Consider the following 10,657-nt stretch of genomic DNA (forward strand, 5'->3'; position numbering starts at 1 on the left):
GATCGAGGATAAGGTCTAACCAGGCTTTCCAACAAGTCCGGTTACAAATCCATTCCCCAACAAAAACCAGCTATTTCCCAGAAGAGGTTGGCATCGCCAGACAGACTGGTCATCTCTTCCACCCCCAGCCAAGCTTCTGTTGAGCATTTCTACCATCAGACAGAAATCAAGCATCCCCGGCTAAGAAAGGGTCATCGATACCAGTATCTCCCAACCAGAAGATTGAGATTTATTTTCCCCAGTAGAGTCCCCTGGAAGAACTTTTCTGATGCATAATTCATTCATTACATCATTTCACAGCATACGCATGCATACATCGTTTGCAGTTATTTTCGAAAGCATAAAACATCTCATGCATCATGACATGGCATGAAGCTAACTTTATTTTTCAGGTCAATTATCTTCCTGATACAGTCAAAACAAAGATCCATCCAGACAGACATCTTTATCAATTACATTCAGGATTCAACTACATCTGTCAGATATACTCCATGTCAACATTCATTCTGACATCCTCCTAACGATGGCATCTATAAGCCCATCCCAGACATTTATTGCAAATACAACATATACAAATACTATCAGATATAGCCTAGCGTACGGTTCATTCTGATTCAGCTTTACATATGACTCTTTCAACTCAGATGCGATCTAACGTACGATCCATTCCGACCTTCAACAACTCCAATACGGTCTAGCATACGACCCAGTTGGACCTTCAAGGCCTCAAATGCTACCTAGCGTACGGTACATTCTGAAGTGTAGTCTGGCATATGACTACCCCCCTTTATTATCAGATGCAGCCTAACGGACGGCTCGTTCTGCTACTCAGAGACGGTCTAGCTTACGACCCGCTTGGATGTTCATCCCCTCAAATGCTACCTAGCATACGGTACATTCTGAAGTGTAGTCTGGCGTATGACTACCCCCTTCATCACCAGGTACAGCCTAACGGACGGCTCAGTCTACAACTCAGATACAATCTAACATACGATCCATTCTGATCCTTCACCCCCAGTAACGATACAGCCTAACGGACGGCTCGTTCTGCAACTCAGATACGATCTAGCGTACGATCCATTCTGATCCTTTATCCCCAGCAGTGTATGACTCATTCGGATTCTTATCTCATTTTGATTCGGCACAACATATTACTCCTCCAACAATACGGTCTAGCGTACGACCCATTCAGATCTTCATTCCTCAGATACTACCTAGCGTACGGTACATCCCGAGGTGTAGTCTAGCGTACGACTACTTTTCGTCAGATACAGCCTAACAGACGGCCCATTCTACAACTCAGATACGATCTAGCGTATGATCCATTCTGATCTGTTATTCCCATCGGCGTATGACCCATCCTAACTCCCCAGTGAAGTCGACGGCCTAATGAATGACTCACTATACGGTCCAGAGTATGACCCAGTGACACCCATGACTTCAGATATCTTCTAACGTACGACGTACTCTGAAGCTCTCATCATCAAACTTCCTAGATGGCATCTTTAAGCCCATCTCCATCAAGACTAACTAATTGACAAGTGCAAATTTTTGGGGCGTTCTAAGTGTTCAATAATCTTCCACCTCCAGACCACGAATGGCGTACATACCATTCTGACTCTCTCGGTTCAAGAATATTGAACAGGGGCAGCTGTCATACCCCAAAATTTGCCCATTAATATTTCAAGACATTTGTCAGGGCACTCTGACTCATTTTTATGACACTGATCCCAAAGGAACGAAGGCCCAGCTCACGAATGGCCCAATCCAGAAAATGGCGCAAACTGGCCTGTTCGCTACGCGCTCGCTACACGCTCGCCTAGCGAACGTTCGCTACACGCTCGCCTAGCGAAGCAAACGTTCGCTACGCGCTCGCCTAGCGAAGCTGACAGACAACAGAAAATTTCGGGCTTCACTCTGAGCCCATTAGGTCACAAAAAAGAGCATTATAAATACCAGCACTTCAGTAATGAAAAGGAGAAACGAAAAACAGAGAGGAAGACGGACGGAAACCCTGGCATAGAAACCCGGGAGATTAACTCAGAGCATTCCGAGTAAAGAAACCCTGAAGGCCGCTCATCCGCTCCGAAGCTACCGCCGCCCAACTCCATTCGATACCAAGCTCAGTTACAAACAGGTTTGCCTATCACTAATGTTTTATGCTTCTAATCGATAATCTTTACATATATAAGGCATCATGATTAAACTTTCGGATATGTAATATGATTTCATGTATGAATTTAAGTATGCCTGAATACCCTGAATATTTGACCATGCTATTTCTGTAATTGAATGCCATAAGCCATGCAGCAGGTTGAGATTGTATTGTTCTGAAATTCAAAACCCGTGGCCGCTCGCTAGCACATCGCTAAGCGAGCCTGAAGCGAGCACTCGCTAAGCCCTCGCTAGGCGAAGCAGGGGCGAACGAGACAGTGGCTATTTTGTTTCTTTTATGTTCTGCCTTGTGTTTATCTAACCAAGATTTATTACAGTTCTGCATTATTTGGCCTGATTTTTATGACTGTTGTGTTCATTTTGTGGTGCAATTTTCAATTGCACTTTATTTCGGTATTTTAACCCGTTTGCTGAATTTTGTAAGGGTTTACATATTCCCGAAGAAACGGCCGACTAGGTATTCCACTTTATTTGTGGGATACCCTTGTGGATTTTCACCCTAAATTACCTAATTAATTTTAAATAATTAATTTTAATGTATTAATTTTAATGTATTGATTTTAATGTGGAGATTCACCTTAAATCACCTAATTGACTTTAAAATACGGCCTTTAAATATGTGATCTTGGACCTCTCTTTGCTGCCTTACGGTATTACGGTATAACGGTCATGTCCCGCGAATGTAGGGATACACTTAGCAAAGACCCTTCGATTAAATCATCATAAAATAAATCATAGTCCCTCGGATGTTGCCTTCGAAAATATGATTTTGTCCCTCGATGACCCTTCGGTGTAGCCTACGGTTAAATGATGACCGTCCCTGCAAATGCTAAGGTATCCTTACAACTGTTGCCTTCAATGACCTATCGATGACCCTACGATGACCCTTAAACATCCAAAGGATAAAACTACTTACTTCTCAATAGTAAGGACAGTTTTACCCTCATAAGGATAGGAGATGCCCATAACGACCTCAGGAAGGTATAACTCTCAATTACTGGATCATAACCTAAAACATTTTCCACCCCTCACACTTTGCAAATACTAGAAAATCATCACTTGGTATACATTCATACTAGAATCATTGCCAGGTTATATTTTTCTAAATAGTTTCAAAATTAAATGGGATAACACTTTGTATACATTCATACGAGAATCATTACAAAGTTAAACTCCCTTTCAAACATTTTTTAACAATTCACGAACACTTTTCAGACAAAAATATAAGTGATCCAGCAATTAAGAGCCCATGGATAACCATGGATACAAAGGGTGCTAACACCTTCCCTTTGTATAATGTACCTCCCGAACCCAAAATCTATTGAGGTCTTTCCTGTTCTTTTCCACCTTTCCTTATTGGATAAAAGAAAAGTCGGTGGCGACTCTTGCTATCCGCGACATTGCGATAAAAAGCAAAACACCCCAAGTCAGTTCACCGTATGACAGTTGATATCCCTTCATTTGTAGATTATGTGCACTAAACATGGTTTACACCCTATAAAAGAAGTTTGTTGCTGCATGGACTAACCAAGTCACTCATTTAGGGAACACGACAACAAATAGGTACATTTTATAGTATTGTGAGTATAATATTATTGCGCAATTTTTAATCAAATTATTTATTGAATTTTTATCTAATGTTGTATTATTGGGCGAAGTCTTCACGTTTGTGACTAACAAACATGTTACATACTAGTCAAGGAGATTTGTGTAAATGCTTAAATGCAATTAACACCATGTTGACGCTGAAGACAACATCCAGAGTAATCATCATATCACCAAAGATAAAATAAAAGGGAGATGTATCTGTATGCCAAGGCTCAACAAAGGAAGATATCAAGGGAGCGTTAAGCATGGTGAGAAAACAATAAACCAATGGCAGTAAGTCAACATCAATAACAATTTCTCTAACCTAACCTAGCATTTGCACTGCCGAGAATTTCTTCATCTTCGAGCCATGAATGGGACCTTAAATGGAGTGTGTCCCTGTAACAAATAAAACATAAATCGCCAGTTACTTACAATTAGCCACTAATAAATAAAAAACAACTTAAATTAAAATATTTATACACCTGTATGTCATGATCTAAAAGCCTCATGATCGGAGTACCTACTGAGCAAGGTAGGGTCGGAGGGGCGGACCTCTACGAAACCTCTCATTTGTATCAGCATGAACAGACACCGTTATGTCATCCTAAATTGGCGCCTCCATATCACGTTAGAATTAAATCAATAATGGTCAATTAATTATAACTTAGTGCGAGATTAGACATCTTCATAATGTACTCCCTTATGTTCTTTTTACCTTTATAGCCCATTGAAATGAGTTTAGACAATATATTACTTGTCTCAGCCTTATTATTTTTAGCAAAGAACTGCTCCATAGTTTCAAGGAACCTTTTGCGCTTTCGCTCAAAGCAATAGAACCCCTAATCATTTCATGTATGGATCTTTCGATCATCATGAGACGCATCCAGATAGATATGCCCCATTTTTTATTTTAGTTTCATTTGGGTTCTCAGCAGTGGCGTTGAAACGTTCTTCTCTTAGGGATAAGTCTAAGTCCATATATCCAAGAATGATCTCCATATATTCTTTCTAAGACTTGAAGTTCATCCAACTCAATATAGGGATATAGTTAATATGAGCAGCAAAATTTGGAGTGTTAGTAGCGAAAACTGGATAAATTGAAAAGAACAACAAACATACAACAACATTAGTAGGCATGTAAAATAATCATATAGACATGCACAATATTCTCTATATGCAAAATAAATAAGACCTAAACAAGATGCTATAAATAGCATCAATTCTTAAATTTTGGTTATTTGAATTAAGTGTAAGTGGTACTCTAATGTAATGATCAAATATTAGTAATAAGTCTCGTCAGATGATAGTTATCTTTGACATCAATCATTAGCAACATGGATAAACTTAATAATTACTATATATTTATCATCATATATATGTAATTATTTGGCCAAATTGTATCTTCCTTTTGGCCGACCATAACAATTCGCATGAACAGTCACACATTACATCTTTTGTCATTTTGATTTAATCAAATTTATACAACAAATGTTACTTTTGTAACTTGTTATTTCAATCAACTCAATCAAAATCACTAGACATTTTTAAATTAATAAATTAAATGGGAAGGTCTTAAATCTCACATAAACACTACCAGTAAATATAATGACAAATATGTATGTTATCTGGTCGCTTAATAATCAAATAACTATTAAATTATCCTAATTATGCAAGAAAATACTCGTATGATTTAATCTAGAAAATTAAATACATAATTGTGTTTATATTGTGTACAAACCAATAAAATAAACTAATTATACTCAAAGAGTACGCAAAAATAATGTCTTAATAAAATAAAATAAGCACATTTAATTGTGCTCAAATATACATGGTTATAATACACGCACGCACATACACAAAACTTCAATCCAAAATATTAATTTTCATGGGAAACATTTCGATTGTGCGCTACAATATATGATTATGTTACATCATTGCATTCTCACTACTATGTAGACAAAAGAAATCATAAAAAAAACTAAGAGTTACGATTAGACATGGAAACATAACCCGTACTCGCGGGTACCCACCCTAACCCGCCCCAAAGTTGACGGGTAAAATCCACTTTGACTGGATTTGGGATTGGGTTTTTCCCGATTATAAAATATGGGGACGGGTCGGGTAATGGGGACATTGTCTAGTACCCACCCCGTTTATTTCATTATGTATATTATTATTTATTTTTGATAATTTAGAATATTAAATATATGGTCAATGTTTTGATATTTTAATTTGAATTTATTATTTAAAATATTTGAAATGTATTTATGATTTTTTTTAGAATGTTTTATTTTATTATTTGTAATGTAATTTTATTTTAAAAAAAATAACTATTTCTATTAAAAAAATAGATTTCACTAAATGAATTGTGGCAGGGGCAGAGATACTCGAACCCAACCCGAATTCGTTTGGGACGGGTTTGGGTTTTGATTCTCCATCCTCGTTTGGGTTTGGGGAGGGGAATGAGAATTATTTGGGGATTCGGGTTTGGGGCGGGGAATGAGAATTATTTGGGGATTCGGGTTTGGGTTTAGGGGAGGTAAAAACCATCCCCGACTCACCCTGTTGCCATGCCTAGTTACAATATGCTGACATGGTTTTCCTCGATTGATTTCTCAAAAGCTAATTGCATTCCCATAATCACATCAACTATTTATACACTATAATAACATACCACCATTAACCCTTAAACACCCTTTAATGACATTTACTTTTACTCACTAAAAAGGTCAATTTTATCAATGCAAATCATCAAATAATTTAACCTTCACAATGAATCTAAAGCTGCCATGTGTAACCAAAACTTTCCCTATTTCCATATACTTCTTCTCATTTCAACCTCAATCTCATTTCAATTCCATTTTCACTCCCACCTTTCCGACTCTCACTTTCATTCTCTCTTCCTCAAATTATTGTTGCTTCCTTCACAACATCAAGGCACACAAGTTAATCTTCAGCTTCAATAGCTAAACAACTGAACCTTGCAATCACATTTCAATTCACATTTACTTATTACCATCGTCTTCATCTCTGTTATTTTGTTTCGTTTCATAGCATAATAGGTGTATTTTCTTCTTCATTGTAGTATGAATCTTGCTTTTTCGAGATTTCCATGCTTTTCCTTGCAAGGTACAACATAACCCTTGCTTTTTCGAAACGAACCATAGAGCTTGACTTTCCCTCTAAACACTTTGACTTTTGTTTTCACACAGAACACATGCATTTTTGACTAGTTTGTTTTATTTTGTCGGATTGGTGTTTCAAAACATTCAACTCTTCTGACTTTGAAAACTTTTCATAGATGTTATGTTTTAAATTGTTGATGTTTGTTTGGATTTTGTTGTGTTATCTACGAGTTCTTTACATAACACAGACACTTGTTATTTTATTGCTTTATGTCATTGTCGCATCTCGAAAAATGCGATCATTCGCGAGGCGCTCGCACGCTGGCGGAAAAGATGTTCGAATAGAGTCGCCATCGAACTTTATTTATTCCTAATGAGGAAAGGGAAAATATCGATAAAACCCAAGAAAGACAAGAAAATAAAGATGGTCGTCGCAACCAAATTCGGGTTCGGGAGTCGGTTATGCAAGGGGAAGGTATTAGCATCCCTCACATCCGTTGTATTCAACGGAAACCACTTAGTTAGATTTGCGATAGAGCGTTAGCTAAAGTTAATTGTTATCTTCTACTTACTGAGCAAGAAAAAGAAAGGTAGAAAAGAAAGACTTAGGGTTTTTAATATTAATGTGCCCGACAAGATTTCACAATCCTGCTCCTACGTATCTTCAGGTGCTATGAAGAACTCAAGGCAAACGCAGTTCTGCCCAAAGAGAACTACTGGGTGGATTACTTTTAAAGAGAGTGATGCTTGGATCATATTTGAGCGATTAAACCTTTACTTACTGATCACTCTTAGAGGTTGAAATCTTTGTTTGTTTCGCATCAAAATGGATGTTGCATACTCTTTGCTGAAAATGTTTTCGTGGTCGCGCAAGGACGGAAAACAAGTTTGATTGGTTTGAGTGTTTTGTTTGGATGACGATTACTCGAATGGCCGAGTAAAGCTACTCGTATCCAAGTACTCAAGAAAAGGAATAGAAGGCTCTAGACCATCTTCCTTTTCATCCTTAATTGCAAAAGGATTTAAATAAGCTTAATGTATTTTGGACGGACGACAAATACTCGAATGACCGAGTAAGGCTACTCGTATCCAAGTACTCGAGGGAATGGAAGGCTCCAGACCACCTCCTTTTTCGTCCAAGTTTATTACGAAAATGAGTTTGACTTAACGTTTTAATTATGAAAATAGTTTGGATGTGGCGGGGGCCTTAGAAGTTTTTAACATATGACAATTTCTTGAATGAACGAGTAAGGCTACTCGTATCCAAGTAATTGAGGAGAGGAATCAAAGACTCGAGACCATCTCCCTTTTCACCCTTTTCGAAACAATGTTTAAGTATGATTAGGTATTTTGGATTTGATTAGGGAAAATGCACTCGACGTTGGATCAAGATTTTTATTAATTGCGTTTAATTGAAATAGACAGAATGATTTGATGGTTAAATGATGGGGAAGCAGATAGTGGAAATGATTATGATTTGTGAAAATTACTCGACGTTGGATCGAGTATTTGTTTTTGTTCTTTTTGAAAGTGTTGATTTTAATCTTCGAATTAACGATCAACTGATACAATAACGTAAATAAAAGCGGTAAACTTATTACATATTTACGGGAATGAGGGTACATTTTATCGAATTGGGATAGAACACAATATTTTAAACAGTACAAGATTAAAAGACAATTATAAAAATAAAAGAATCTAGTTGTAAGAAGGCCCGAGAGAAAGTCAAGGGACTCAAAGTAAAAATAAAAAATTGAAAGGCATTTGTGAAAAACCGCCGGGTCAATTAAATCGAATTTTCTATTTAATAATTTAAAGAAAATAATCAATTAACTCAATAAATAATAATAACAATAATAATTATACTAATATATAATAATGATAAATAATAATAAAAAATAATAGTAATGATAATAGTAATTACCAATAATCAATAATAACAATAATTATTATAAATGATAATAATAAATCATTAATAATAATAAAATTATCAATGATAATGATTAATAGTAACAATGATATTCAATAATAAAAATTAACAAAAATAATATACAAAAATAATAATAAATAAAAATACTAATACTAATAATAATAAATAATATATAATAATATATAATCATTATAATAATAATAATTGGTAATAAGTTTAATAAATAATTAGTAATCATAAATAAGAGTTAGTAATAATAATAGTAATAACAAAGTTATAATAATATAATAATCATAAAAATAACAATAAATAACAATAATAATAATAATAATATTAGTAACAATAATAATAATCATCGGAAATAAATAAATAAAACAAAAAAACAACAACAAAAAACAAAAGAAAAATAAATAAATAAAATAAAGTTTAAAAAGAGAGAGAGAGAAAAAAGAGAGAGACGGTGCACATGCAGAGAGAGGATATTTTTTCTTAAGAAAAAAATCCAATAATCAAAGCCAATAAAAAAAAGACAAGCGTCCCTCATGTAGAAGGTCATAAACAACAAAAGACTAAAGTCTCTCTTCTTCTCCAAATATGCAGTATGAGAAAAGATTAAAAAAAGAAAAATCAATGCTCTTCATTAATTCTTTCTCTCTCTTAAATCTCATGTTATAATAAGAAGAAACAAAAATTCTAATAATGATCTAACATTTCAATGACTTTTCAAAAGCAGTAAAAGCAATGTAACATTTTTTATTTCCATATGGCTTAGGTTTTTTTAGAACAGAAAACTCTTTCAACAATCACTTTTATTCTTTATGTTTAAGCTCCTTTAACAGCAAAATAAGAAACACAAACAAGCAATAAACCATGAAATAAAAGGAAAAGTATAAAGATATAACCTATGCATTTAGATCGGACGGAGAGAGGGCTTGAAATGGTGTTCGTCGTATTTTTCACGGTCGGAAGAAAATACAGTGGTTTTGGAGAGTATGGGAGGTTGGAGCAATGGCTTTCTGACGGTGTTGTGGTGTTTTTTTTTTTGGTGTGTTGCTTTGAGGATGAAAACAAAACGGATGGAGTAACGGTTGTTGTTGGAAGTGATGCGGTGGTTTTCGTGAATAGTAACTTGCGTTTTTGTGTTTACAGAAGAAGATGATTAGTGGTTATGTGAGTTGGAGAGAATTAAAGTGAAGGTTGTGTTATCTTAAAGTTGTAGTAGATGATAAAATGAAGAAGAGGTGTAGTTGTTGTGTTTTATTATGTGAAGAAGATGATGGTTTTTATGATGATGATGTTATATTGTGAGGAATAAAAAGAGAGAGTGATGTTCTATCCATATAGAGGAGTCTTGAGAGGTTTTATGAAGAGTGAAAGGAAGAAAAAAAAGATCTTCCGTGCAAACTCAGTTTTTTCCATCTTTGTATTCCTATTCTCTCTCTATGACGTGTTCGTTTTCCCTTGGTTGATCCATTTTGAGTTGGTGAAAAATGAATGGAGGAGAGATGGGCCACGTGAGAGAGTATATATTTTTTTTAGAATTTTTTTCTTTAATTGAAAGACTGAATCTTAAAAGTTTAAATAATTAAGAAACATAAAAAATGAAAATGCTAAAAACCAATTTTTAATGATTAGAATCAAATTAAAAGAAACAAATAATATCATATTTAAAAAACACAATTAATTTTAAATAATCCTACTAATTAAAAATATTTAAAAATAAAATAATCGAATATTTAAAAATAAAAAATAAAACGAAGGCACAAAAATGATCAGCGCGAAATAAACTTCTCTAAAAAATACATGTTTTTATCAAAAAAAATTTTAAAAAATTGAC

At 34.9% G+C, this 10,657-nt stretch overlaps 1 long non-coding RNA gene across 1 annotated transcript; it reads right to left on the reverse strand.

The window, feature by feature from the left end:
• Positions 1 to 3,752: 3,752 nt before the first annotated feature.
• Positions 3,753 to 10,204, reverse strand: LOC127097741 (uncharacterized). Its single transcript, XR_007793148.1, has 3 exons — positions 9,723 to 10,204; positions 4,248 to 4,853; positions 3,753 to 4,161 (listed from the first exon to the last, which is right to left on the reverse strand). It is a non-coding gene; the product is annotated as an uncharacterized LOC127097741 (long non-coding RNA).
• Positions 10,205 to 10,657: the final 453 nt, after the last annotated feature.

Source organism: Lathyrus oleraceus, chromosome 6 (genome assembly GCF_024323335.1).
Source record: "Lathyrus oleraceus cultivar Zhongwan6 chromosome 6, CAAS_Psat_ZW6_1.0, whole genome shotgun sequence".
In the NCBI taxonomy this organism is placed as follows: Eukaryota; Viridiplantae; Streptophyta; class Magnoliopsida; order Fabales; family Fabaceae; genus Lathyrus; species Lathyrus oleraceus.